This window comes from Hyaena hyaena, unplaced genomic scaffold (assembly GCF_003009895.1).
Source record: "Hyaena hyaena isolate Hyena2069 unplaced genomic scaffold, ASM300989v1 scaffold_1397, whole genome shotgun sequence".
Classification (NCBI taxonomy): Eukaryota; Metazoa; Chordata; class Mammalia; order Carnivora; family Hyaenidae; genus Hyaena; species Hyaena hyaena.
Genome location: NW_024082027.1, coordinates 177,644 through 201,236, shown reverse-complemented (window position 1 = coordinate 201,236; position 23,593 = coordinate 177,644). Strand labels below are relative to the sequence as shown.

Sequence of the window (23,593 nt, the reverse complement as noted above, 5' to 3'; positions counted from 1 at the left end):
TGTTGCCGTTAAAGGAAAGAAAGAAGGATCATGTCTGGGAATAGTCAGAGTGCAATCCCAAATATCCCTGTAGACCTAATTAACTCTCATCCCTTTCATCCTGATCATTACTTGGGAAGCACCAAGAAATAACCCCTTTCTGAGGCAGCTGTATTATGAGGTATTTGGATCAAAAAGACTCCTGCACAATTGACTTAGACTACTTGATTAGCACCTGGATTGGTTCCCATAGTTAGTGACCCCAAAGAAGGGTGTCTTTAATCTGGCAGGCCTTCATTCTCCAAGTAACAGGCTAGATGCCTAGGCCACTGCCAATAGCCCAAGAGTGAAAAATATAGCCATATAGCCACGGTTTATCAGGGAACACATTAGCCGGAGATATGAGAACAGCGTGAATAATCCAGAAATTCAGATTAACCCCCATGAGGCTCACCTTGGACAAGTGTGTGATATAGGAGCAGGTAGATAATTCCTCCTTCTTTTTCTAGATGTGTTCTCCTGCAACATAGTTATATGGTTTTTTAGAGAATAGCCACATAAGATGGAGCAACCGACCACACGTAGCTGTGGGCAGCTCACCGAGGCATCTTCTACTGACCCTCCCTTCTTTCTTGTTCCTGACCCTGCTCCCTCACTCTTGCTCTCTAAGATTGTTTACTCCTCAATAAAGTGGTAGTAAAAGGGGGGGGGAACCAAGGCTAGGATAATAAGAACAAATTCCAGCCAGGAAGTTTGTATTCTGTATTTTGTTATTCTAGAAAAAAATCACCATTTTATGGCATGGTGACTAATAATATTCAAGAAGGTTATCATGTTGCAATTTTTGTGATAAGCTACTTTTGGGGGGAAATGGTAACATAGAAGCAAAATGTAATTGAAAACACTCCAGTTTTCTCTTTTTTAATAAGATTTTTTTTTTTTTTTGCTGAACTGTAAGGCACCATCAGCCACTTGTTGCTCACATAACCTAATTGTAGGCAAGGTAGGTAGAGGGAAATCAACAGCCTCCTGAGCACCAGCCTTGTGAAATCAAACCTATAAAACGATGACAAATGTTACATTTGGTGACAGAGCAGGACAATAATTGGATTTAAAACAAAACAAAACAAAACAAAACTGACTGAAAAGCATCTTTTTTTTTTTTACTCTGAATCAAACCTATAATTCATTAGCATACCCTTTCCCACTTCCCATCTGGAAACCAGAAATATCGATGATATATGTCATGTGGAAGCACCTAAGAAAATCATTTAAGAACTATAAATTTGAAGGTGTGCAAAAATTTGTATTTTATTTGTGTTTTTGTATGATTGGGGTGCTATCCCCTTTTGGAGGACTTATGATTTAGATAAATTTTTCCAGCACTGACTCTGAACTCAACACATTCTGGGGTGTTTTGGAATTTATGTCCCACTCTGCATTTTTCAGCCCCACTATTTCTTTGTAAGGTATCCCAGTGGGAAGGAACCAGAAAACCATTTCTTTTTTCTTCCCCAGGAATCTTAAAACTCACATTAAAAAGATGAAATGACCCACAATGGCTCCCAAGGGGAATCTGAGAAACAGAGAAGATTCATGAGGGCTTCTTAATGCACAAGTTTCTCTCTTTATATTCACAGCCCACATGAATGTCAGAGCCCACAGGTGGGAGGATGCAGGAGCCTGAGCTTCACTCACACTTTTAAGGAGACAGCTAATGGGTCTGACGCCGTTCTCACATGGTGCACTGGCTAAAGCCCAGTGGAACACATTATCTAATGCTTCTTTCTTCAATCCCTTCCGCTTCTGGTTGGAAGGGCTTAAGCTATGTGAAGGTGGACAAGCTGTACAAAGCGTTTTCCATACACTAGCCATTTGACTTAACAGCAGTGAAACGTTATCCAAATCAACATTGGCTGAATGCCAGGGACAGGGCAGAAAATATTACCTCACCTTTGGTTTGAATGTTTGTGTGCTCCTGGAATTCATATGTTGATGTTCTAACCTCCAATGTGATGTAATAGTTGGAGGTGGGGTCTTTGGGAGGTGATTAGATCATGAGGGTGGAGTCCTCATGAACAAGACTAATGCTCTCATTTAAAAAAAAGGTCTCCAGAGAGATCTCTTGCCCTTCTGTCATGTAAGAACACAACGAGAAGTCTGAAGCCCAAAAGAAGGTTCTCACCCAAACCTGCTGGCACCCTGATCTCAGACTTCTAGCCTCCAGAGCTGTGAGAAATACATTTTTGTGTTTATAAGCCACCCAGTCTGTGGTACTTTGCTATAACAGCCCAAATGGACTGAGAGTGTATAACGAGCAGGTCAGAAGAGAGAGAAACACGTAGACCAGGGAACATTTGTAATTTAGAGCAGCAGATTGCAAACCGATCAGACTTGCACTCTTGTGACAATGTAAATTCCTTGCTAAAGACCATGGGAGCATAGAAAGGAGAAAGAAAAGCCGAGGAGGGGATGCCACAGCTGGAAGAGAGACACAGGCAAGCAGGTTGCTAAGTTAATCATACTAGTCTAGGCCATGGGCCAGTGGCTGAAGAATAGAAGACCCCACATTTTCTTTTAAGAAAACACAAATAGTTTTCATATAATTTAGCCTTTTGGTTAAGCATGTTACATAAATTTAAAAATGTATCTAAGACATTGCCTTATCATGAAAAGCTGCTGATGGAACAGATTGAGGAAGTGGGAACAATGTTCATCAGTCTCCATGTCTGGGGCTTGGAATTAGCCATCACAGACACGAAGACACAAGCCCTTTGCATTTGGCACAAATTACCTGTTCTGTTTCCCTGCATTGGGTCTACAGGCCTTTCTTGAAGACCAAAATCAGTGGTAAAGGCCAATTGTCAGTAGGATGGCTACTTTCAGTGCTATTGTTATGACAACTCTGACTTCCAAAAGGATTATTAAGAAAAAAGGCCATCTCTTTGAAATCTACATCAAGTTGTTAAGGCAACAAACCCAGGATTAGATCTGGAGATGTTTCCTCCTCCACCCCCTTCTTCTACCCTATGATCTATTTCACATGTTCTTGTTGTCAGTGCCAGCTAACAGATCATTGCTACATCTCTGCCACCTCATGCCAGCAATCAGAGACAAGCATGGATTTGAAAAATGGCCTTGCCATGTGCATTTGTGTGTATGTTACATGAGTAGGTCTGCGGGTTTGTGTGAAACTCTGGAAACAGTTCATCAAATTTCCCCCTTAATTCTGTTTGTCATATTTAACCAAAGAGACAGTCCCTTATCCAGATAAAGGACACCCAGAAAACTTAAATGGCACTTGGTGGATTTCTGCAGGCAAAGATTGGAAGAAAGTCTAAAAGAAAGACAGCACTTCCCACTGCCTAGAGGTGGGGAATTACAGGGTGTGTGTAGAGTTAGCTGGTACAAACAAAGAGTATGGGTAGGAGAAGAGGTGGGAATAAGTCTTGAGAAATATTGAGGACATTTGGAATCTGTAAGGGTCAAGCTTGTGAAGGGGGGAATGAGCAACCTGCAAACTGAAGTTTTACTAAGAATGACACAGCAACAGTGGGAGAAGGGACAGGTTTGGGGAAGAGACAGTCAGTGATCATGGCAGTAGTTAAGCATAAAATGTAATGAAGGAGAAGGCTGGGACTCTGACTAACCATGAAGATAGCAATGAGAGGGCAGAAGGAGGATTTGGAGAAGCCTCGGCAGCCAGTGATGAAATTGGAGGGGGGATTGGGGGTGGAAGGCAAGTTGGGGAGGAAAGGAGCCTGGGGAGAAAGAGTCGGGCAACAGGCAGAGCATGTCTAGAAGGAAGAGCTGTTTGGGGTGGCAAGTAATTGTTCTAACTCATTATTGAGGACTGTCCAGCAGGCAACGAGAAATTCGAATGTGGGGCTCCTGAGAGACATGAGGGCCAGTGATCACCCAGTGAGAAGATTGGCCAGGAGAAAACAGGAGACAGTGCTTTTTTGAATATGACCATTATAGGCCCTACCTTGGTAAGCCTGTGAGGATGAAGATAGCTCATCCAAGACGGCATGCAGTCTCCTGGAGGCTAATGAGGTCTGCTGACTCCCAACAGTCAGTTGGTGGACATCTGAACTTAGAGGTGACAGGGGAAAGCCTTGAATTTCACATACTCTGTGATCCAGTTTCTATCTGGCTGATAGAAGTTCTTCCCACTTCAGATGACAGGTCTGAAAGCTGCCCAAGTAGAATGGGTGGTGAGTTATGTGAACATACTTTCACATTAATTGAATTCCCTTCAGTTGGACTTCTGTAAGCGATCTTTTGTTTTAAGTAGTACATTTTATTCTACTAATAGGGACTCAGCTGGGTGGGAGCACACTGCTTGCTGACTAGAGGGGATTTTCTACAGCAGATCTAGAGGGATAGGGTTAGCATTCCCGGAGGTGGTGCCACGGAGGCTGCGTGTGTAGTCAGTGATTCTGCCAGAGCCCACTCTGCCTTTCCTAGACCCCTGGCTTCCAAATCTGGGTGAGTTACTTTGGGGGTGACTCTTTAGTTGTACAGATGACTTAGTCCAACCAGACCAACTCAATTAGAAGCTCAGGAAGTAGAGCTCTGGAACCTGATTTTCAACCATCCTACAGCCATTTGGGACAACTTCCTCGGGACCCCCTCTTCAGGAAATCACTACTTTAGGGCATTCCATCCACGCTCTGTAAGAAATACCAAGTGAGTTTCAAGAGTTGCAGAAATGTTCCTGGCAAGGCCTGTAAGAAAAGGGGTAAGGGCTTGCTGATTGGAAAAAAAAAATCTTCTAAAATTGTCATTTGTTTTCACTGTGATATTTATTTGTAATATCACATCACATAAAAATTTCACATAAAATGGGTGTCTTTAGCAGAAGAATTTTGGATCAAAAATGACTAAGAAACTTCACAGCCTGGGATGATGCTACACTTTACTTATGCAAAATTGATCTTATCGGTTTTACCAGAGTGCCACCTCCGTGAATCTGAGTCCTTCAGTGTTTAAGCTCTAGACAAGTGCAAAATCTGGTGCCATGAGGGATGCTGGGGTCCCCACATTACTTAAAGAGAATGCACAGCATCCAGGTCAGAACCGTAGATTCCCCAATGATGCTTGCCAGAGGTGGAGGGGGGAGATTTTCCTTCATGCCCTCTCCAAACCCGGGGGATCCGGGGTGTACATTTCCCAGGGAATAATAAAAAAGCATCTATATCATAGACCAGCTCAGGGAGCAATTTTTTTCTCTTACCTCCAGCAACAAAACCAAACATCAAAACCCACAAAGTGGAGAGCCAACATTCAGAGACACACCTAAATGGATTTCTTTTCTAGCTCCCAGCCCTCTTCTTTTAAAAACCTTGGAAGATGCAGAGTGAATAATTTGGGCAGCAAGTGGGAAGATCTAGTCTCAGCTCTCCATTCCTTCTGAATCTGTCTCCTCGTCCCTAAATGGGAACTAGTGATCCCACTCACTTCACAGAGAGGGTTTGGGAGCTCAGAAGGGTTCACCAAATGATGGCAAGGGCCACAGCAAGGGGCAGGAAACCCCAGAGCAGCTATACCACATAGTAGGGTTTCTGGAGGTAAGCCCATCTCTCTGTCTCTGATTGCTCTCTTTCTCATAGATGTTGGGTTCATGTAGAGCTGCTTACTGCTGCTTTTCCCCCCAGAGCCTTGAGAAATCTAATGCTCTCAGATTATCAACATAAGTTGTTAGAGCTCAAGCCTCTATAGCTTCTCTATCCTAGTCTAGTTTTTTTAAATTAAGGTTTTAAAAAATGTTTTAATGTTTACTTATTTTTGAGAGAGACAGAGAGACAGAGCCTGAGCAAGAGAGGGGCAGAAAGAGAGGGAGACAGAATCCAAAGCAGGCTCCAGACTCTGAGCTGTCAGCACAGAGCTCTACATGGGGCTCAAACCCACAAACTGCAACGATCATGATCTGCGCCGAAGTCGAATGCTTAACCGACTGAGCCACCCAGGCACCCCTCTAGCTTTTTGGTTTTTAGGATTAGATTTATGGCTACAGTTTCCTACCTTCTCTCTCAGGGAAGACAGCACAGATTCAACCTTTGAGTGTTAGGTGCAAAAGGTTTGGGCACTTTCCCAGTGAGCCCCTGGCCTAAGGCCACCCATGCTGAGTCTTCACTATGTGATTCCTGTGTTTCAGAGAGCCTCACGCTGACTGCTGGCCTGGTCTCTGATGGACACCAGCTCCATCCATTGCTCCTTATGCTGCAGCCAGTTTTGCTTGTGCCCAATCAAAAACATCTCTTTCTGCCACATACTGGAGGCAATGGGGGGAAGTTATCCTGGCAAGTCAATTTCCAAGAAACTCCAGTTCTTGGCCTCCATGGTGCCCAAGGAAGACCTCTTTGAAAAAGTGACATGAAAGCTGAAACCTGATGATTAAAATGAGCCATCCAGATAGAACGGGGTAAGTGCACCAGAGGAAAAAACATGTACCAAGGACCTGAGACAGGAAAGACCTTGACCTATTTAGGGAACTGAGAAAAGACCAACCTGGTTGGACCTCAAGAAGAGTCCAGGGAGTGGGCTGGTGAAATATTTTGAAAGATGCTGATAAACACCGCATTTGAAGACATACTATGCAGATTCTTATAGGCCACCATAGAGTTTGAGCTTACTCCACCAATGAAGTTCACAGTTAGTTCCCAGGGATTCTAAAAGCCTTCGTGAAAATGATCCTTTGACAGTTTCTCCTGGCCTAATGTGAGGTCATGTTTCTGCATCCACCACATATTTTTGAAAGCTACTCTGTCCCAAACACTCAGTAGTCATACTAGATTGCTGTTACAAGCCTTCCACATACACACCAATCCACACACGCATGTACTGGCCCATGTATATGCATTTTGTTGCTCTGTTGTTCTAAAATAGAATCATACTACACACCACACTTAACAATTTAGTTTTTTCATGTAGCAATTACTGTGGATACCTCTACTGGTTTTTGCTAAGCTTTGTTCAATACCTATGCTTCACTCATATACTGCCATCATCCTCAGCCCCTCCCTCCCCCAAATATATATTGGGGAGAGACCTGGACATGACATTACAAGTGTACCTTTAAAAAATGCATAGTGGGGCGCCTGGGTGTCTCAGCTGGTTAAGTGTCCAACTCTTGATCTCAGCTTAGGTCATGATCTCACAGTTCATGAGTTCAAGCCCCCCATCAACCTCTGCACTGATGATGTGAAGCCTGCTAGGGATTCTGTCTCTCCTCTCTGCTCCTCCCTCACTTGTGCTCTCTCTTTCAAAATAAGTAAATAAACTTTATTTTTAAAAAGGCATAGCATAGAACTGTTGACTAGACTTTTTTTTTCTCCATGGAAAAAGCACACTTCAAGTAGGTCAGTGTTCGCTGTGGAGTAACTCCTGGGTTTATTTCATATACCTTCCCAAGAGTAATTTCCTTCATGCCATAAGATATGGTGGGGTGGCAGGAGATAGGGGGAGACTCTAGAAGATGTGAAGGATTCCCAGCCACACACTGGGTGAATCCTCTGAGGAGGCAGTTGAACATGGTACAAACAGTACAGATTTTGGAGCCGGCCGTGCTGGGTTCCTCAGGGAAGTATCTGAACTTCACTATCTATTTCCTCCACTGCAAAAAGGGACAGTGGAACATCATTCAGCCCTAACAAAGAAGGAAATCCTTTTGCACACCACAACATGATGAACCTTGATGACGTCATGCCAAGTGAAACAAGGCAGTCACAAAAAGACAAACATGTATGATTCTACTTGTAGGAGGCCCCTAGAGCCATCAACTTCACAGAGACAGAAAGTAGAAGGATGATTTCCAGGGGCTGGAGGCAGGGGGCAATGGGGAGTTGTTGAACAGTCACAGACAGTCAGTTTTGCAATATGGAAAGGGTTCTGGAAATGGATGGTGGTAATTGTTGCACAACAATGTAAATATAATTGATGTTACTGGACTGTACACTTAAATATGGTTAAGACGTTACATTTAAGTTACATGTTTTTACCACAATTTTTTAAGTGAATGAAAAAAAATGGATAGTAATACTACCTCATGGGGTTGGTAGGAGAAGAATATAATCAGATAAAACATTTAGCCCAGTGCAGTTCTTCCTTCCCCACTACACGTGTGCGCGCGGGCGCGGGCATGCGCGCGCACACACACACACACACACACATGCATACATACTCCTTCTGCTCAGCTGTTTCCTCAGACTCCCCTGCCAAGTTTCCTTATAGCATAAGCACCAACAGTAAGAACAAGTCATATTCAATGACTTCTATCCTCAGGAGTCTCCCCAGGCTGCATTCTGGAAGATTCTCCCATCTTTTGTCTTTCCTTACATGAATTCTCATTCCAAGGCATTTCAAGACACTCTGAGAATAATGGTTCTTAACTTAGAAACATCTACCTTTCACTTTCTGGAAACAATTTATTCTTCTAGTCAGACCCAGGATTTTGAGAGACCAAATTGACAAAAACATTCATGCATGCAACAAATATAACTGAGAGGGTCATACTATGCATGAGCCTCTCTGCAGTTGAAAGCATAAGATCCTTTGTTTTTTCCTACTCTAAAGAAGCAGTGGGCTCCTAAATTGTTCAAAATGTGAAAAAGTGCATTGCCTCATATCCAGATCAATTGCTGAATGCCCTCTGGAACCACTTTGATTCCTTCACAATCCCGTCCCACCCTTCTCTTCCTGCATGAATATGCCTTGAGATGTGACAAGATGTGGGCCTTTCCTGTAATGATTTGATTGCATTCCTTTCTCTTTTCTCATTTTCCAAATTTCTGCAATCTAAGCCAATAATTAACACACTTCTATAATGACAAAGTATTTTTAAAAGATTGTGTTTGTATATGCTCATAAATGAGTTCATAGACTTAGGAAGAAATGAATAGATACGTTTCTTGGCATGGCACAGATAAAAGCGAGTAGTTTGGTTGTTGTCCTTGTTGTTTTTTGAAGGTGTGGATACATCTACTACTTACAGAATCCTAAAATTTAGACATGGTGGGGCTGTTGAATCTGAGCTGTGTGTAATGCCACATAATAATGCTTTCTATTTGTATAACAAGTACTTTAAACTTTATAAAGTATTTTCAGATACATTAACACATTTAATTCTTAAAACAAATTAAAGAAGAAAAACAGATTCAAACAGTTTGAGGTGTGTTCCAAGCCACCCACATAGTACAGGTCAGAGGTTTGTCTCTGAAATAGCCACCTTCAACTCTTTTCTGCTGTTTTTACTTCATTACTGGGAAAGAAAGAATGAATCAGATGAGAGCTAAGGACTCAGGGAAAGCAGGGTAAGTTGCCTGGACCAAGCATAGAATCAGTTGAACTAGAAAAGAGTAACCAAGCTTCACCAAAGCATGGAAAGAACTGCTGGGCCATGAAAGGAGGAATACAGAGAACAGGACATGTGACTCTCTTGGAGCCTCATGCTGGCAACAGACTTCATGGGATGAACAACCAGATCATGTGTAACCACTAGAAGCTTAGTCCTGACAGTAAGGCTGTGTCCCCAGGTTCAGCATCAGAGGAAACATCCCAGAGTCCTCAGGGAAAGCACTGTCATGTTTTATCAGATTGGAGTTTTTAGGAAACTAAGCATGTCTAAGATATGAAAGAAATCAGAGACCCGACATAACAGTAGAGAGCAATGTGAAGGTTACAGAGAGAATGAAGAGCCCCAACTTGTTCTCCCAAACAAAATATAATGCCCTCAGCATCCATAGAAGTGTGCTGAGAAGAATCTTGTTCTCCAGGGTCACTCTTGAAAGGCATTTGCTCTTGTTGCACAATTCCCTCACTGCTAGGATCTGTGGTGCACTGATGTACTCATGAGTACATACTGCCATTAAGTCCTGTGCAGGCCCTGCCACTGGCAGTGAGGAAAACACCACCATCAGCGCTGCTTCCCAGTGTTTGGAGGAAGAAGAGAATGGACTCTCTTTCTCTCTCTCTCCACTCTATGCCACACTGACTTGAGCTCATAAGGGTATAGTTCTGGAGTCACATGCTCCTTTCACTATACACAAACACAAACACGAGACCCACCTGCCTGTCCCCCAACCTCCATATCCCCAGATTTTCAGGAGCAAAGATCTTTTCTCCAAGTACTTAGTGCTAATCCTCTCTTGACCCAGGATAAATTGTATTTCTCTTTGGGGAACCTCCGTTTTATAAGAGGTTTCATCCTGCTTTAGATGGGCCTTTTACTTCAGAGAGGAATATCAGAACTAAAAAGGTGGAGTGTGTTTTGAGGACAGAGTGCTAAGAATGAATTGACTGGATTAAAGAAAAAGGACATCCTAAGAATAAAAATAAATCTGGCTTTTTTTCCCAGAACAATTCATGGGAACCACAAGGTACTTGTCTATTCCCTGGAATGAAGGAGTGGAAGGTTAAACAAAACTCAGGTACCCCCAGGTAAGGTGCACACTGCAGAAAAGGCAAGTAAAGATGTAGATTTAGAGGTATCTGGGTGGCTTAGTTGGTTAAGTGTCTGACTTCAGCTCAGGTCACGGTCATGCACTTTGTAGGTTTGAGCCCTGTGTGGGGCTCTGTGCTGACAGCTCAGAGCCTGGAGCCTGCTTTGGATTCTGTGTCTCCCTCTTTCTCTGCCCCTCCCCTGCTTGCTCTCTCTCTCTCTCTCTCACTGTTAAAAATAAATAAACATCAAAAAATATTTAAAGATGTAGGTTTCCTTTTCTTTTTTAAGTTCTAAGTTCTAAGTTTTAAGTTTTAAGTTCTAAGATTTTAAGGCTTGAGCATATTAAATCTCACTTTCATGCTTCAAGAGAAGTCTGTCCTGTGGAACCAGAAGAAAGGACAGCAGGCATCTTAAAGGGCCGGGCTCCCCAGGAGGAGAGCCTGGAATGAGGATTCATGAGCAAATGAGTTTTTGAGAAAAGGTTCTTAGGGGAAGCCCTCAGAGGTGTTGAGGAGCAGGACAGTGAAGGAAAGAGGGCAAGCCAGAAGGTAGTTGCAGGCAGAGTCCTGCAGAAGGAGCCTCAGCCTGAGTCTGCAGGGAGCTAACGAGTGTAAGGTGAATAAGGTGTGGGCTGTGGTGCACAGAACACATGAGTATGTACTGCCGCTAAGATCTGTGCAGGCCTTGTCCCTGGCTGTGAAAAAAAAACAAAACCACTGCCATCAGTGCTTCTTCCCAGTGTTGGGAGGAAGAGACAGGGGGCTTGGGTTTTCATACTTCTGTAGCCATCATCTACTGGATAAGGGGGATAAAGTCCCCCTGGCACTTCTTGCTTCCAGTGCCCTGAGGCTATGGAAAAGGAAGGCACTCCAAAACCAATGGGCATACAAAAATGCCACAAAAGAGAGTAAAGGTGATCTGAGCAAAATATTGACATCGTCAGCCACAGGGAGCAAAGACTGCACACAATTTGAGAGATTCAGTTCCCTCATATACAAAATGAGTCCATTTCACTATCCTGCACCCCTGATCTCTTATCTGTCAAATGAGGAATGTAATAAATAATGCCTGCCTCTTTGGGTTGTTGCAAGGATGGGACAGTTCAGAAGGAGTACACATTAAGCACTGAGAAATATCAACTGCCTCAAATATTTATACGCAGTGTAAAAGTAATTACACCTGGTCCTTTGGCTCTGGTTATTTTGCCAAAGAGATGTAGTGGTCATCTATGAACCTAAACATGTCCAAGATTTCTCTCTCAGTAATTTGGAGAATGGGTTCTGAGTTACCCAGAAATTATAGGTCCCTGAAAAGCAAGAAGAATTTGGCCAATATACATGAGGGATTTTCAAATCACCTTTAGGGTGCTCAGTGCTGAGTGCATCCATCAGTTAAGTATCTGACTACTGCTCAAGTCATGATCTCACAGCTTGTGAGTTCAAGTCCCAGGTCAGACTCTGTGCTGATCAGCTCAGAACCTGGAGCTTACTTCAGATTTTGTCTCCATCTCTCTCTGCCCCTCCCCAGCTCACATACTGTCTCTCTCACTCTCTCTCTCAAATATAATTAAGGATTAAATAAATAAATAAATAAATAAAAGCAACTTCAAAAGCATTAACCCATTGTTTGAACTGTACACAAAACATTTTTTAGATAAAATTCAACCTAGCCTCTGTACGGCAGTTTCTGCCCTATTCATTTCTTAAACACAATTACAAGGAGAGCATCTAATGCAATTGGCTATGAACATCAACTTACTATTAGGTTAGCCCACAATGAGCTAAGTTAGGAGCCATGAGGGAGCTGTATTTATGACATTCGAGTAGCACAAAATGTGATTTTTCTCTAGAGAAGACTTTTGAGAATTAGAAGGAATTAGTCATATTTTCCAATGTGAGGATTTTAACAGTTGTGAAATTATGAAGGAGACCTGACTCAACAATTCTGATACTGCAATATGTCACCTAGCTGTCTTGTTACTTAAAATTACACGATTTAGAAGACAGTAACTTTAAAAAGAACCCAGCTGAGGTTGGAAAGAAAAGGGAGAGATTCAGACAAAGCAAAGGAAAAGTAGAAAATTGCTGAACATTTACAGAGCTAAGTTTAACAATTCTGGGCTCATTTAATACATTTCTTTCTTAAATAGCACGCTGAAAAGACATGTTTATCCTCTCAGTGAGTTATACATTAGAATTGCACTCATTAAACTGTTTTTGTAAAAGTACAATACTGAATCTAAACTGTATTTAATATGCTGTTAAATATTCAAATGAGTCACCCCTTTGGACTCCTCTTTGGAGGGTTAAAAGATGAATAGACGTTCACTGGGCAAAGATGATTAAGCCAATTCAAGACTCTCCTTGTGCTATATTTTTCTAGCCTCTTCATTAGGTTACTCCTCATTAGCTATCTTAAATGAGCTACAAATAATGATCAGGTCTGTCCTTTATATATGAAAATTAGGCTATTAGAAAGCTTGCGACTTTGGAGGTGTTTTCCAGGAGTGGTGAAGGGTTTGAACTTCCTCAAGCATGCTCTCTAGGTTTCTCTTATTTTCAATAGCATACTTTTGCAAGATGATTGGCCCGGGTTAGGAGGATGCTGAAAGACTCAGAAAGAGATGGTTCTAATGAGCTTGGTCTCATTAACATGGTGTGATAATTAGATAACCTAGCTGAACAAATGCAGCAGTGGGCAAGTTTGAAGAGATATAAATAGCTCCCTGAAACTTAAATACAAACTTAAATACACTAGAAGTGGTGTTATTCCTTAAAGGACTAAATAAATCACTGAATAGAATAAGTACTAGCACTTACAATCAGATACTGTAAAGAAAAGAGGGTAAGTGTTACAGTTAAGAAATGATTACAATTAATTGAATTCCAAAATACACACAAGTCCTCTTACATGTTTTGCTCTTATCGTGATAATATAAATCAAAGAGAGATCCCAGGTTTATTCCAGACAAATAGAAAAGAGCATCTAATTTAATCCAAAGAAGTTTACTACAAAATCTTGACTTCAGAAACCACTCACTCACTCTTTATACACTTTCAACAAAGAGTTCTTTGTCTCCTTTCTCAAAGAGTTTGCTTTAACAAAACAATTCTTCCCAAATTGATCTAGAAAATAAATGCAATTCCAATAAAAATTCTCGTTAGATTTTGTATGACCTTGACAAATTTATTCAAAAAGGTGTCTGGAAGAACAAAGCAAGGAAAATTGCCCAATCAGATATTAAGATACTTCAAAGATGAAGTAATTAAAAAGACAAAAGAAAAAAAGGTAGTATTGACATCAGAAAAGACTAAGAAATCAATGGAATTGAATAGAAAGCCCAGAAACAAATCCAAGTAAATGTAGGAATTTATTCTATGTTAGAGATAGCATTATAAATCTGTGGAGAAAAGATGGAATTTTTTAGTAGCTGATATTAGGAGAACTGGTTCATAGCATTATTAAACATTCTACCTAATGACATACAAAAATACAACCAAATTGATTAAAAACCTAGATATAAAAATTAAAACTGTAAAGCAATTTAAAAATATTTTAAGTTGATACTGTCCAAAGCAATCTACATATTCAATGCAATTCTATCAAAATAACAAAAGCATTCTTCACAGAGTTAGAACAAACAATTCTAAAATTTGTATGGAACCAGAAAAGATCCTGAATAGCTAAAGCAATCCTGAAAAAGAAAGCTAGAGGCATCTATGGTACTGTATGGTACTGGCACAAGAATAGACACATAGATCAGTGGAACAGAGTAGAGAACACAGAAATTGACTCACAAATGTATGGTCAACTAATCTTTTACAAAGCAGGAGAGAATATCCAATGGGATAAAGACAGTCTCTTCAGCAAGCGGTGCTGGGAAAACTGGACAGCAACATGCAGAAGAATGAACCTGGACCACTTTCTTACACCATACACAAAAAGAAACTCAAAATGGATGAAAGACCTAAATGTAAGACAAGAAGTCATCAAAATCCTCAAGGAGAAAACAGGCAACAACCTCTTTGACCTCAACTGCAGCAACTTCTTACTTGATATGTCTCCAGAGGCAAGAGAAATAAAAGCAAAAATGATCTATTGAAACCTCATTAAGATAAAAAGTTTCTGCACAGAGAAGGAAACAATCAGCAAAACCAAAAGGCAACTGACAGAATGGGAGAAGATACTTGCAATTGACATATCAGATAAAGGGTTAGTATCCAAAATCTATAAAGAACTTATCAAACTCAAAACCCAAAAAACAAATAACCCAGTGAAAAAATGGGCAGATGACATGAATAGACACTTTTCCAAAGAAGACATCCAAATGGCTAACAGACACATGAAAAATGCCCAACATCATTCATTATCAGGGAAATACAAATCAAAACCACAACGAGATATCACCTCACATCTGTCAGAATGGCTAAAATTAACAACTCAGGAAACAACAGATGTTGGCAGGGATGTGGAGAAAGAGGAACACTTTTGCACTGCTGATGGGAATGTAAACTGGTGCAGCCATTCTGGAAAACATTGCAGAGATTCCTCAGAAAATTAAAAATAGAACTACATTCAGCAATTGCACTACAAGTATTTATCCAAAGGATACAGGAGTGCTGATTCAAAGAGGAACATGCACCCCAATGTTTATAGAAATACTATGACAATAGCCAAAGTATGGAAAAAGCCCAAATGTCCATCAACTGATGAATGGATAAAAATGTGGTATGTATATACATTGGAATATTACTCAGTGATCAAAAAGAATTAAATCTTGCCATTTGCAGCAATGTGGATGGAACCAGAGTGTATTATGCTAAGCAGAATTAGTCAGTCGGAGAAAGACAAATATCATTCATATGTGAAATTTAAGGTACAAAACAGATTTACATTCGGGAAGGGAAGCAAAAATAAGATAAAAACAGAGAGGGAGACAAACCATAGAAGACTCTTCAATACAGAGAACAAACTGAGGGTTGCTGGCAAGGTGTTGAGTGGAAGGGAAGACCAAAAGGGTGAGGGACATTAAGGAGGACACTTGTTGGGATGAGCACGGGTGTTATATGTAAGTAATGAATCACTAAATTCTATTCCTAAAATTAAAATAAGTAAAGAAATAAAAATTTAAAATGAAGTATAAAAATATTTTTAATATTGTGACATGAAGATACGTGGAAGAAGTTTTTACACTCTAAAAACATAAGGTGAAAAAATTCTCAACTACAACAAAATTGAAGATTTCTATCTAATGTAGAGAAGATATGCAGCATTTAAAATGTATTAGTGTTAATATCAATAAGAAAGAAAGAACTCCTACAAATTAATAACAACAATATAGGAAACAATTTTAAAATACACAAGGGATATGAATGAGTAATTCACAGAAGGAAGAAACCCAAACAACTAATAAATATGTAAAGGAAGCACTCAACTTCATTCACCAAGAATCAGAGATCTATATATTGAAATAACTTTATAATTATCCAGTTGGCAAAATTTGAATGTTGGTAAATGCATTAGTGATGATACTGGCATATGGGAAACTCATGCACATGAGAGAATATTGGTTACAATATATCAGATTATTGTTTAAATGCATTCACTACCTCTCCATCACTTCCATAGAAAAAATACATTTCCTCTCCCCAAGGGACTTGGCCATCTGACTCAACTTGCCCTAACAGCAGGCATCCCTAAGCATTTCTTTGATCCTGGGCTTTAAGCTTGGTCATATAACTTGTTTTGGCCAATAACATGCTAACAAAAACAACTTGAGCACAAGCTTGAAATGCATTTGGTGATTTACCTTGATCCCTTGTGTTTCTGCCATTGGCATGAAAAGAACATGCCCTAGCTAAGTCCATGAGTTCAAAGAGGATGAGAGACACATGGAACAGGCCTGAACCCAGCCTAGATCCACCCTAGTTGAACTCCCAGCTGACCCACAGAGATATGCTCATATTATATATGAGCAATATAATAAAATATTGCTATTTTAGGCCATTTAATTTGTGGGCAGTTTGTTTCACAGCATCATTTTGACAACAGCTGACCAATGATAGTATTTGCTGAAGTATTTGCTCAGTTTTTAATGAATGTAACTAGCATGTATATTATGTAGCAGAAACTGCCACACAGCCTCCTCTACTCTTTTTCTGTTGGCAGAGAATATATCTCGTATTAATCAGAATACTCACAGAAAAAAAATCAATAGGATATACACATATATATAGAGAAAAAGATTTATTATAAGAAATTGACCCATGCAATTAAGAAGGCTGAGAAGTCTCTCAGTCTCCTGTCTACAAACTGGAGACACAGGAGAGGCACTGGTATAGTTGGTATAGTTCCAGTCTGAATCTGAAGGCCTGAGACCCAGACAGCCATTTGTGTAAGTTCCAGACCTAGTGCAAGGGAAGACCAATATTTCAACTCAAAAACAGGAAGAGAGAGCAAATTCTCCCTGACTGTACTTTTTGTTCCATGGAGGCCTCCAATGGATTGGATTAGGCCCACCCACAATGGAGATGAACCTTACTTTACTAGTCAACTGGTTTAAATGTTAATCTTGCCCAGAAACAGCCTCACAGACATACCCAGAATCATGTTTAACCAAATATTCGGGCACCTTGTGGCCTGGTCAGACTGACATCTAAAATTAACCATCACACTTTCCATCCTGGGGGCCAAAAATTCCAGACACTTGTTTTCCCAGTCTCCAGTTCAACATGTATAAAATGCTAGTCCATGGGACCGAAGGGAACATCTATTAAAAGATGTGAAGTAAAAGTTTTCCTCTGTGATAAGAAAGATATATGGTCCTCTGTGATAAGAAAGATATATGGGAAGCTATGGCCGTCATTACCTCTATGGCTGTGATCATGTTTGCATGGTATGCCCAGGCCTGCTACAACCATCTGTGACTACTGGAAAAAATAACACTGACTTAGAGAGGAATGGTAGAGAACGGAACACATCTGGATCCTTGATGACATCACTGAGCCGCCAATGCTTCCTCTAGAACTCTTGTTATCTGAGACAATTTAGGTCATTACTATTTCAGTCACCTATAATTAATTATCCATGTATTGGTCCACTAGTTTCAACTCTTGGATATGAATAGGCACATGCACAAGAAGATAGGTATGATGATGCCCACTGCAGTATTATTTTGTGGTAGCAAGAACTTGGGAGCGTCCTAAGTGTCCACCACTTAGAAATAGGTGATTAAAATGTCTGCAATAAAATATTAAGTAATAATCAGTAATAGTAGACTATATTTACATAAGAAATTTGAATAGATCTCAGAGATATAAAATTAAAAGTAAGAAAGCAAATGATAAGTAATAAAAGTAAAACCTGGAATGGGATATATATCACAATGCCATTTATATATATAAAGAACACAAACACCTAAGACAGCATTGTAAGTTTGCAAATAATTCACATATATTCAGGGAAAAATGTTTAAAAGATTACAGTGCATGTTTAAGGGTGAAGGACCTACTTTCAAGCACACTTACGTGATTATTAGGAGGATTCTGTTCCTTGTGGGCTGGTGGACTGAAGATCTTAGTTCTTTACTGGTTGTTGGTCAGAAGCCTCCTTCAGCTCCTTGCCATCTGGGTCTTTTCCGTAAAGCAGCTCACAGCATAGCAGCTTGATTCCCTCAGAGTTGACAAGTGAGTAGGAGAGAGGTTGTCCAAGATGGAAGCTATGTCTCACTTTTGTCATATTTTTTTTTAATCAAAAACAAGTCACTAGATCCAGCCCACACTCAAGGGGAAAGTACCACACAAAGGAGTGATTATCAGGAGGTAGGGATCACAGAACCATCTTAGAAGTCCCCTACCACAGCCCTCAATACCATGACCAGTGATGTTCACTTATCATGAACTGTGGAGTAGGATTAAGTCAACTTTGTATAATTGAGGTCCGAAAATGAAATAAAAGTAAAAACAAATGGCAAAAAGAACCAATGTGGCTTTGGCTTGTACATATTTGTAAGTCAATCTGTAGCTAATTGACATTAAATAATGCCTGGCAGGCTTAGTAGCTATTGGGGCCAAAGTGTTGACTATAGGTATGTAAATATTAAGAAGCACAGAAAAAAAGTAGTTTTATCACTTAAGATCAATAGTAAGAGACAGGAAGAGAAAAGGGGGAATATTAGTATAGCTTCTATTAAAAAACAGCAGCTCAAATCCAGATTTAAAGTAAAAAATATTCTAGGTGCTAAAAGTTTTTGATGTAGATTTGGGTAATTTCATAAAAGGAGAAATATTTATCAATCCCTTATTTAGCAGGGGGAGAATCAAATCCAGATGGCCAGTGATTTCACTCCAACCATGGCAATAATCTCTTTCTTTGGTCAAAGCATCTCTTTATAAGACAGACTCTCCTGCCAGAGTAGAAATGTGATTATTATCATCTGCAAGCAGTTTCCTGTCTGACATTAACTGGGTGAGGCTTGGCACAGCCTTTCTTCCTTTTGTCCAGGAAATTTGCACCAAAGAGTTAATTGCATTAAAATGTTCCATATTTAACTTCTGTCTTTGCTGACAAACAAACTTTCAAAAACAGTCTCAATGTTCTATCTGAAACCAGGGCAAGACTTCTTTTTTGTTTCAGCACTATTTTCCTAAACCTCTCTCTCCTTTTCATGCTCCTCATTGCAGTGTAAGCCCATGAAAAATTAACACTGCTGTTCAGCAGGGAAGCTACCTCTTTTAAAAGAGTGCTCTGGCAAACCCCAACACCAGGACATGCATCTCTTAGCAGATCTGCCTTAGAAAGGCACAATGTGTTACAGAAGCTTCTCCCTAGAGAGTGTGAATCTGAATGCCTATGGCAATTATACTAGATTTTATGTTTACCATCCCTTATTTAGTTCTTAATAGCACATGTGGGGTCCATGAGCTTACAAAATTTGAGGTAGATCACTGCAATGATGTAGGAACCATGGCCTACATGGTTCTTGGACTCCGTGGCCAGTGAAGGAAAGCTGATATCTCAAAGTCCAAACTCTACAAACAAAATGATATTTGCAGTTATTAATTAAAACAATTGGGTTTTATGGGTAAGACATTTGTTCATACCAAAGAGTACAAAATATCAGCACCAATCAGAAAAACAGGCCATGTAATAAGTGGATCTAAGAGCTTATCAATGTCATGAAAGTCCTAGGCAAAAACATGCCTAGTGTAGCATTCAATGAAAAAGTTGTTTCTCTTCTTAAAGCTAAAATTATAATTCTTTTTAGTTTAATACATCAGGTTATTTTTATTCACAGTTACAAATAACCATTTTGATCAGAATTTTTCACTGTAGAATTGATTGGAGTTTTCAATTCATGAAATCATAATTATGTCACATTATAAAATAATTTCTCTTGGTACAATATGTAAGAGTAACCCAACTAAACATCCATTGGTAGGTTTGATACAGTGGCTAAATAAGATCACAATTCTCCACTACAATACCCATCCCTCTTCCTTCTCCCATCCTAGACTTTTTGACTTAGCTCACTTCAGATTTATACCTCTTCAATATCATCTCATAAAATCACAAAACTGCCAGATGTCTCAACGGCTTTAAGATATTAGACAGTAAGGTCTTAGAAGATTGGCACTTGTTGACCACCAATGGAAAACCTTACCCAAGTGAATTTGCTTTTCAATATCTTCATCTGCCACTCTTGTCCCTTTTAGCAGAGCCCACTGGACTCAGCACACTGTCCATCTCCTCCATTTATGCTCCATCTCTGCTTCAACAAACAGCTCTGAAAATCTTAGTGCTCAGAATCAAGTTAGATACCCAGCTTGGTAAGTAAGTTTTCATTCTGCTCACCATTCTTACCTTCCTATCATTAATATCAGTAACACTAACACTCCAATTTAAGAGTTCCAACAATTATATTCAAATCAAGTTCTTGATTCTGTCAGACTAGCTTATTCCCTAAGGCTTCCTCAAAGCCTCTAATAGTACTCAGACCTTAAATGTATGGAATAAAGGATATGTAATTTTTAAGTCACTTTTAGACATTAACATGCAATGCTACCTTTTCTCAAAATACTTCACCTGTCCACCACCTGCTTCCTTAAGGTTTACAAGTAATAAAATGAATGCGTATGGGACAGTAATTTCTATGGTATGTATGCATTTTGAAACAGCAGCAATAATAACCATGCCTCTTTGGTGAACCAAAAGAGTAATCAGAAAAACTCTGGTAAGTCCTCTCTCTCCCTGACCAAGGTTGTCCATTGCTGAGCTACAATCTCTCAGAATTAGATCCAGCCACCTCTATTCCTCTTATATGTGCCTAAATCATTCTACATAGAAAAAATCCATTAACTATCCACTCTACAAGATGGAAAGTGTAAGATGGCTTCTAAAATAACTAACACGCCCAGGGCCACACTACTAGAGGCATAAAACTCAGAGCTCAAAAGATGATAGTTACACCATGTGGTCTTAGACCATCGTATAACAGGTAGGATGGGTAAAAAAAGGCATTTAAAACACAATCTTTAAAAATAGTCCTTTAGTCAAAAAACTACTATGCCCTAAATCCAATCTAAGTCACTGCAAGATTCAACAGAAACTCAAAGGAAACTAAACGCTAATGGATCCTCAAAAGAAAAACAAATTATAATTGAACCATCATATTCCTTGGCACATATAACAGCTGGTCTGACCCCACATGGAGTATTAAGTTCAATTCTGGTGCCGTATTTTAAGAGGGACAATGATAAACTGGAATACATTCAGAATAGTGCAGCCTACTCTGGAAACTATTTCATATGATAAATGGCTGAAGGAATTAGTGATCTATATCCACCAGTGAAGGAAATACAATAACTGTCTGAAATAAGAGGAGTGGTTAGCAAGTAGGAGTAGAATTATAAAGAGCGGCTTAGAGCAGTAATCAAGGAAAGAAAGCTAATCAAATAAATGCAAATTAAAACAATAGTGAAATACTATTTCCACATTCCCACACCTCAAGAATTTGAGATACACACACACATAATATATATATGTATTATTGCATTATTATATTTTCCATTGGAAATAATATATATATTATATTATATATATATATATTTATGGAAATAGCTAGGAAGGATAGGAAAAGCTTTTCTGGTGGCCAATTTGGAAATAAGAGTCAAAAGACTCAAAACTATACATATCTTGTCACCAAATGATTTTGCATCTAAGAAGTTATCTTAAGGAAATGATCTGAAATATTTTCAAAGACTTTTGCAAATGAATGTTCATCAGAACATTAATTATGTTTACAGAAAAAAAGGAGGAATACTTAATTACTCAATAAAACCTTTGGATTTTCTATACTAATAATTGTATAGTGTTTACAATTTACCAGTCACTGTAAAGTATTTTCCTCATGACTCTGTAATTCCCATAAAAACCCTAGGAAGAGGATATTTTTATCCCCATTTTATAGAAGATAACACTGAAGTAAAAGATGTTACGTTGCTCAGGGTCTCACAGACAATATACAGCAGAGTCAAATTCTAAAATAGACATCCTGGCTTGATACTCTACACTCAACTAATGCTATGCTAGCTTGGCTAAAAAGTCATGACATGATGGGGTTCCTGGGTGGTTCAGTTGGTTAAGCATTTGACTTCGGCTCAGGTCAGATCTCACGGCTCATGGGTTCGAGCCCCACATCAGGCTCTGTCCTGACAGCTCAGAGCCTAGAGCCTGTTTCAGATTCTGTGTCTCCCTCTCTCTCTGCCCCTCCCCACTCATGCTCTGTCTCTCTCTGTCTCAAAAATAAATCAACTATTTTAAAAAAAGTCATGACATGTCAAAATATGGAATATCATCTTTAAAAGTGAAATAAAGAAAGGAATACAATGAGCTCACCTGGTATCAGTCATCAATATCTACCTTCATCCCCTTTTTAGAAAACCAAGACCACATTCTCCCTTCTTCAGTCTTCCAATCCTGTCCTGTTCTCCAGGTTTTTAAAGATCTCACCCCTATACCCTTCCAATTCCTTGAGATGAAATTACTCCAGGCCAGAGGGTTAGCAAACTGGAGTAAGAGCTTGCTCACAATCTCTGGATAACTTTGACTCCTTTCTTTCGAGTGCTATTGTTCCATAGGATCAGTAGGCACAAGTCAGTGTTCAAAACAAAAATGTTTACAGGAAAATCCAAAAATAAAAGTTAATCATGACTTATTTTTTCTTTTCATTTTAAAGTAATGAGGAAAAAGACATTGGATGGTGGATACAATTAACAAGAAGAAATTTTAAAACGACTTCAGTCAATCTCAGACACCTTTCAAATGAGGTCACAGTCTGTTCATCTTTTTCTCCTCAAGCTGAGTTGTTCCTTGTTATGCTGCAGAGACAAACAATAAACACCTTGGATGACAAAACCCACAAATACAAGTGCTATTTCTTTTGTATTGGAAAATATCTTGGTTTAATTTTTACTTACTTGTAAATATAAGCACATGTTTTAAACTCATGCTATTTTTCTCCACCAATTCCCCTTAAGGGCTACATAAAGACATAAATGACCAGATGGAGGGTTTTATAAATCTCTTTATTAATACCAATCAGAAGCAGAAAAAATATAGAGGAGGAATTGCTTTGAATAATGCAAATTAGTTTGTTATAGCAAAGTAAGTATTATGTCAAAAACAGTTCTGCTTACTCAGTATTCCTCCAAAATCTACAAGTTTGATGAATAGTCTGTGAGAGCTGGCGAGAGCCAGGAGTTGCCTGATCTTTTAATTCCTTTGGCTTGAACAATATCAAGATTTGTGGACAGTCTGATGTCCTGCCAAAGACTTATGTGACTTCCCAGGAGAGCCTTCCATTCTCATGGTTACTCCTGGATGTCAGCTCCTTATTTCTATAGGACTAGTTGCAAATGTGAATCATATCATAATTTCCTACATGCCCTTCTGTTCTGTACCAAATCAATCCACATGTGGAAATGGTGCTTTGCTTCATTTTCACAAAAAAACAAACAAAACTCACCAAACAAGCAAGTAAAACCATGCTCACACCAATACTCGACATGACAGACTTTATTAGAAATGGGGAAATATCAAAGAAATTTAGATCACGGCAATGCAAAGAACAGAAACTGAGCAGAATATAATCCTTTATCCAAACCACTTTTG

At 39.5% G+C, this 23,593-nt stretch overlaps 1 long non-coding RNA gene across 2 annotated transcripts; it reads left to right on the top strand.

Annotated features, from left to right (window-relative positions):
• Positions 1–2,074: 2,074 nt before the first annotated feature.
• LOC120225420 lies at positions 2,075–22,825 on the top strand. Of its 2 annotated transcripts, none has more exons than XR_005526801.1 (5): positions 2,075–2,210; positions 6,140–6,406; positions 10,337–10,419; positions 20,140–20,250; positions 22,659–22,825. It is a non-coding gene; the product is annotated as an uncharacterized LOC120225420 (long non-coding RNA). The 2 variants fall into 2 exon arrangements; XR_005526802.1 differs by having other exon boundaries at positions 20,137–20,250.
• Positions 22,826–23,593: the final 768 nt, after the last annotated feature.